The sequence below is a fragment of the Rutidosis leptorrhynchoides genome, chromosome 5 (genome assembly GCF_046630445.1).
Source record: "Rutidosis leptorrhynchoides isolate AG116_Rl617_1_P2 chromosome 5, CSIRO_AGI_Rlap_v1, whole genome shotgun sequence".
In the NCBI taxonomy this organism is placed as follows: Eukaryota; Viridiplantae; Streptophyta; class Magnoliopsida; order Asterales; family Asteraceae; genus Rutidosis; species Rutidosis leptorrhynchoides.
Window position 1 is genome coordinate 430,292,336 of NC_092337.1, and position 7,404 is coordinate 430,299,739.

Sequence of the window (7,404 nt, forward strand, 5' to 3'; positions counted from 1 at the left end):
AATTGACTTTTGAATTAATAGCTAATTTGTTTGATTTTTAGTTTATCTTTTCCTTATTTATAGCGAAGTAGTTTTGGAAACCAAATCTCCAGATTTGGTGTTTATCTGTATAAATAGGGACGTATGGTTCAGTTTGAAGATGTACTTTCACACGATCAATATCATTAGTCTTCTATTCTATTATCGTGTTCTCACAATTTCTGCACTAATAATTCTTATTTATTGTTTAAGTGAGAGTCTGGTGTTCATAGTTCAATTACTGTGAACTAAAAACTGGTATCAGAGCGGGTAAGGTGTAAATCCTATTACGGTGATCTTTACAAACGATCCATATTTTTATCAAAATGTCTACCAGTACCATTCCTACCCCAGTTATGGCTGGAAAAGGTGTGCCAATATTCGATGGCACGGACTTTGCAACTTGGAAATTGAAAGTCCTATGGTTTTTAGGATCTATTCATGAAGAAGCTGAGCATGTTCTTACAACAGGACCCATTATTCCTGGTTCAATGATAGCTGTTGTTCCTGCCACAGATACTGTTGTTGCACAACCTGCCTATTTTCGTGAAACACCAAGAGAAAGGTGGACCGAAGCAGAATCCATAAAGTTCAAAATGGATAGCAAGATAAGGAGTATTATTGAAAATGCTGTTACTGTTCCAATTCTCAGAAAGATCAGTCATGCCAAGACTGCTAAAGCTATGTGGGATCTGCTGCTTAATGACTATGAAGGAGTCACTGTTGTTAAGACTCAGAAGAAGAAGAATCTGATTAGATGCTATGAAAATTTTGCTGCTGAGCCTAAAGAATCTTTAAGTGATCTTCATTCAAGATTTCAGGTTCTGATAAATGATCTTGAAAGTGTTGGTGTAGAGAAAACACGACAAGTGTTGTGTCAAAAGTTCATTGAACTACTACCTTCAAATTTTGAATCTGTAATTACCTCTATGATAATTAGTGAAAAGATAGATGACTATGAGTTGAGTGAATTGTTTGGTATACTATCAAACTTTGAGGAAACACAACTGAAGAACAAGATCGATGCTAAGAAAACTGCTAAAGATCCATAAGCTGCATTGGTAGCTACCACAAAGAAGAATAAGCAGTTATTCTCAAGTTACTCTAGCAAGGTTGAATCTGAGAGTGATGAAACTTCTGATAATGATAGTGAATCTGATGACGATGAGGAGATTAAAGATCTGGAAGTCCAGATGGCTCTTTTGACTCAAAGGATTGAGCAGAAAAAGTTTGATTATAAGAAGGGTAAAGGCAAGGGTACTTTTGATCCAAAGAAAGCTAAATGCTTTAAGTATGGCAAGTTAGGACACATAGCTGCTGACTGCTGGTCTAAGGGTGAAGGAGGTGCTAACTCCAACAAGTCTGTTGACAAAGCAAGAAAGTACAAACTTAAGTACATGAAGTTAAAGAGTGAAGCAGAAAGATCTAAGAACAAAGAACAAGAGAAAGCTTTGTACACAGAAGCATGGGAAGATGAAGACTCATCATCTGATGAGGAGGAGGATAAGTGTCTTATGGCTATAATTGATGGTGGTTCTAGCAAGTTTGAGGAAGATCTGAAAGCTATTGAGAAGATGGATAAAGACTCTACTTGTAATAAAGTTTCTACTTATAAGGTACAAAACTTTGTGAACTATCTTGATAATGAAAAAGTGATAATGTTTCAGTACTTGCTGCTTGACTTTCAATGGTGTTTAGATGATATTGATAGGTTAAGAACACAAATTTTTGATCTTAAAAACACTATCAAAGACAAAGATGCTGAAATTAAAGTCTTGAAAAAATGTGAGGTAGAACTTGACACATATAAAATGACATACACAGAAGAAACTAAAAGGTTAAATATTGAATTAGAAAGATCAATTAAAAGGTCAAAACATTATGATCAATTTGTAAATCTTGGTGTGTATCTTCCAAAAAGAATTCTGATGTTATTGCCAAATAAATTTCAAATGATGTCAAAGCTATACTAGGTAAAAACTACATATTAAATAATAATATGGAAGTTGATCCAAGTGTATTCAAACCTGACATTCTACCAAACACATTTGTAAAATTTGATGGTGACAAAAAGATTTTAACCAATGCTTTTGTAAGGTCATTAGATCCTGTTGAACCTTTTGAGACTATAATACTTGAAAGTAAAAATCCATTAGAGTCTGAACTTTTGAAACCTTCAGACTCTAGCATTTTAGTCTCTCAAAATAATAGTGTATGTTCTGACCTAGAGTCTGACACCCAAGAGTCAAGTTGCAAGAACAACTCTGAATCATCCTCTGACACTGACACTTGTCCAGATCCAAAATGGTTAACTAAAAGAAGGTCAAAGTCAAAACAAGTTAAGACTATTCAAAAACTCAAAAAAGAAATTTCTAAGCTCAATGAAAAAATAAGAGTCAAGAAAAACCTTCAGTTAAAAGAACATCTTGTTTTCCTAAGGAAATTAAGAAGGTATGGAAACTCAAAGTTTGTGAAAATAAAAGTGTCTTAAAATCTGTTAAGGACAAGTTGATCTGGATTGGAAACAATGCTTTTGTTTGGAGAGTGAAGAGCACTCCAATTGAACCCACTGAAAAGTGGGTTCCCCTTAAAAACTAATCATTCTCTTTTGTTTGTGTCTTCTGTAGCAGGGTAATATGTGGTATCTGGATAGTGGTTGCTCAAGACACATGACTGGATGCAAAGAGCATCTAGTAGGGTTTGTTGAAGAAAAGGGTCCCTCTGTAAGATATGGAGATAATTCTGTTGCAAAGACTATTGGTTATGGTACTGTTAAAGCTGGAAGTGTTACATTTAAGAAAGTTGCTTTAGTTGAAGTAGGGATGGCAATGGATCGGATATGGATCGGGTGAGGCCGTATCCATATCCATATCCATTTATTTATTTTACTTTTCATCCATCCATATCCATATCCGTCGGGTGAAGCGGGTTAATGGATAATTATCCATATCCATTTAAATTTATTTTATTTTTAATAATTATAAGCGGTGGTTCACTATATACGATCAAAAGTAATATTTTTAATAGTTTATGCGACCGAAAGTCACATTTAACTAATCTATATAACAAATATTCAATAGATAACCTATTAAACGTGTAAAGATATCGACATGTAAGTTACTTACTTTTAGTTACATGGAATCACATTTGAACCACCAAAGTATGATAAATACATTTGATTATTTAAACAAAACAAAATATAAGAAGAAAGTTATATTTTTAGAGAAAATATAAAGAAAGATGAATATGAATATAATTAATGAAATATCACTACATAAATGATACTAATTTGAGTGATAAATTTATATATTTAGTTATTTCGGGTGAAAGCGGGTTCATCCATGGATGAAATTTGTTCATCCACATCCATATCCATATCCATTTATGTAACATCCCGCGTTTTTCCGTTAAATTTATTTTTAACACCGTCTTTTTTTTTTAAAATAATATTTTTCGTATTTAAATTAATAGTTTCCGTGAGTAACGTTCATTATATTCCCGCTATTTAATTTTGACATCACCCGTTTACTCGAGCGTTTTAAAAATATTCGTTTGGCTAAATCCCGCACCCGCTTCTAAACTCGAGGGACCGGAGTTGCCAAATGGGCAAACTAGTTGACTAGGTCAACTAGTCAACCCATTTTTCCACCATTCAATCCCTCCCTCTCTCTCTCTCTTTCTTTCTTTTTCTCTCAAGAACACAAACATAATTCATCATCTAAATTCGGATCGAGAAGCAAACTTCAAAACAAATTACATATTCGTGATCCTCTCATCATCCTCTTCGATTTGGTACCAATTTCATCCATTTTGGGTAACATTTCTAAAACTCTAGATTTCTCTAAATTCGTGTTTTTGACTTGAAATTGTGTTAGTTAGTGTCTATGGCTCGTGTATAACATGAATATATGTTTTGTTTGCTCGATTCGTTGTTTTGAGTAACTAGTTTGAACATTTGAAATGGGTTAGCTTAATCCTTGATTTTGGATGAGTTAATGTTGTTAGATTGTTAAAGTGCATGTTTTAATTGTGTTACTTGTATCACTAGCTTTGTTTTGATGCGTAGGTTGATTAAGGAAACTTCAAAAACATGAATATTGATTTTGGCGGATTTTGGTTAGGGTTTGATAGACTTAAAACGAGCTTTTGATGTTTCGAATGCCATGAAATGTTATTAGTAAGTGTTTAGTTGTAATGTATGCTTCATTACCTTCAAAACGGCATATCGTATGTGTAAATTGGATTCACGAATCATAAAATACGTTTTACGAACTTGAAACTTTGAAAATAAACCCTTCTTGATCAATTGACGAGTTTTCGGTTATTGTAAATGATGTTTTTGATTAATGATATGTGGTTAGTTGTATTCCTTGTCGAAATAGCTTTCCGATGATATAAAATACATGTTCTAATTGTTTGCGGATCATAAAATGTGATTGTTTGTGTTTTGGTTCGTGCATACTTTGAAAACTGACCAGAATTCTCTGGCCAGGTAGTGGCGCGGCGCGCCACATCCCCGCGCGGCGCGCAGAATCGCCTGGCCAGATTCTGCCCACTTTGTCCCATTTCACGCGAAATGTTTGACTAGCTATCGACCTTCGATTCACATGAAACTTGTTCTAATATGCTTATATATGAATAAAAACCTCAGAAAAATAGTTCGGGACCGAACCCGAACGTGTTGACTTTTTCGTTGACTTTGACCAAGTTTGACTTTTAGTCAAACTTAACCAAACTTTTATACAATCGTTCTAACATGCTTTTATACTTGTTTCTTGCATGAAACTTGACAACGTGATTCACATGCTATACTATTCGAGTCGTAACGAGCCATAGGACTAATTGAACACATTTCACCCGACCTTGTGTCGTAACCGGTTAATTGATATAACTTATTTGTTTAGGTCAAGGCTAAGCAACTTTCATGCACACGTTTACTTTGTGAAGTACATTTATACTCGTGCACTCGAGGTGAGATCATAGTCCCACCTTTTCAACAACTTTTTATACTTTTAAATTGTGGGCTGAGAAATATACTTTGTTACATTTTGTACTACTTACTTTTATACTTTGAACACAAGTACAAGGAAAACAAACATTCCACAGCGAGTTAGAACAAAAATCCTCAATTCGATTATCATTAGTTACACTTGCAGGGTGTAAGCGAGAACTTATATTGTGTGGCCATACGGGTTTGACAAACCCTCATTACGGACGGTTCGCTACCGTCTACGGATGAAATATATTTTCGAGAAACAGTGTATGTTCTAACACTATTGTGATGGGGTTCTATGGAAGGAAACGTTAAGTCTTGATAATTGGGTGCTCGCGAACAATACTTTTGGAATGCAAACGATTTTGATAATCAACTATGGGAATACTAAATCTTGTGGTTCAAAAACAACGTTTACAAATACACCTATGATTTCACCAACGTTTTTCGTTGACAGTTTTCTATATGTTTCTCAGGTTCATACTCGGCTACTTGATACATGCTTCCGCACACTTTGATTACTTGCTTGAGGTCAAGCATACATACATACGCTAGGGATAGCACTTTCGGATTCAAACTTTTGTTTACATACTTACGCTATTTATAGCAACTGTGATTTTCAACTTATATTATGTCGCAAGTTATTTCGTTTATACTTTACAATTTTTGTAATCTTAAACTTGTTGTCGAATTGTTTGTAAACTAAACTTTGCAAGTCTTGTACCTTTCAAATGAATGCGACATAATTTTGGTCAAACGAGTCTCATATAGGGACTACGACCACGCAACGGGACCTAAGTTAACGGCGCCGTCAATAACGGTTTGGTCGGGTCGTTACAAGTGGTATCAGAGCGTTGGTTGTAGGGAAGTATGATGTGCATTAGTGTGTCTGACAGAGTCGTTGGGACGCATTAGTGAATCTAGACTACAACCGGATAGTTAGCCATTGCATTCTGACATACATTTGCTATAGATAGCACTTACTTGACTACTGTGCATTATACTTGAGTCATTCTTAGGCAAACTTTTTAATGGTACCCAACCTTCATCATACGAACTCGTATTCCGCCACTTTTTGGTAACACACGTAAATTCATGATTCATACACGTATGGATGACGACGACTTCATTAGTCACACTTGTTCGGGAACTCTGTCTCCCGGATTGTTATTTGCCACCGTTTCAACTTACTATCGGTTTCCCACTGGTGTTTCTTACTATCTACTTTTTGGTGTTACTACCATCACTACTCTAGGTGAGTATCGTCATCAACATTTATCACTACGGTTGCGTGCTACTCGTTATCATGACTCGTTACTCTTTTCATACCTGAATACCTTATTGTCTGACTCGAACCACATTGACGTGAACAATCATTTATACACTTCCCTCGGGGAACGCTTCCTTAGATTTGCAGAAATTCTTTCGATTTAATATGAGTCACGTTTGAGACGTCGTTACATTTTGTTCATTTTAGGTCTTCACGATGACACGAACTTGAATCTATGGAGTGATGTGGGAATGGAGGTATGAGTTAGCGTAATATAACGACACTCGATCAACGTAGTTATATTACGGTAAGACATACCAAAGTTCTAGTGACGCGTGATGGTGGTTAGACTCGATCAACCTAAACACCACCATGTGCCATGTACATGACTTCATCCTTTCATGTTTGGACATCCGAAAACTCCGAGAATATTGATAACAACCATACCGGGGACACCCCTTCGATTTTTGTCGAACTATACTTATGCTTCCGAATGAATTACCGATTCCTCTCGACTTCAACCGTATGTTACACGTGTATACCATCTCGTCCTCGCACAGTCTTATTGACTAATTACGATTTACTCATTATGCTCGCACCGAGGCGGAAACTTCCCTCTCATCACACTCGTACTTCCGGTTCAGGAAATCTTTACTCTAAACTCTCAATGGGGGGAGAGACTCTCCACGTTATACTAGTATTCGCCTCGAGGGTGAATAGTCTCGACGAACGTATTTGAAAACCGATAAATCTTCCGCGACGCGAATTTTCTTGAGAAACTTGTCCTAGCTAACGTTTTCAATTCCTAGCAAACTTGTTCAATATGCCTTAGGGAAATGTACCCCGTTTCGGATCGAGATCCTCGTTTCACTTCTAGATTTTGGAGTACCTTACAAAAAGTCTCGAGACCGCGTTTAGACATGAGTACCGCGTACCATCCACAACCCGACGGACCGAACAAACATGCGATTTAAACCTTGGAAACCATAATACAAGTTTGTATTACCAACTTTAAATTTACTTGAGAAAAGTATTTTCCTTTAACCGGATCCTCGTACTACAATGATTTTCATTCGAGTTTTAACGTCACTCCTTTTGAAACCACATGTGACCGGAAACGTCA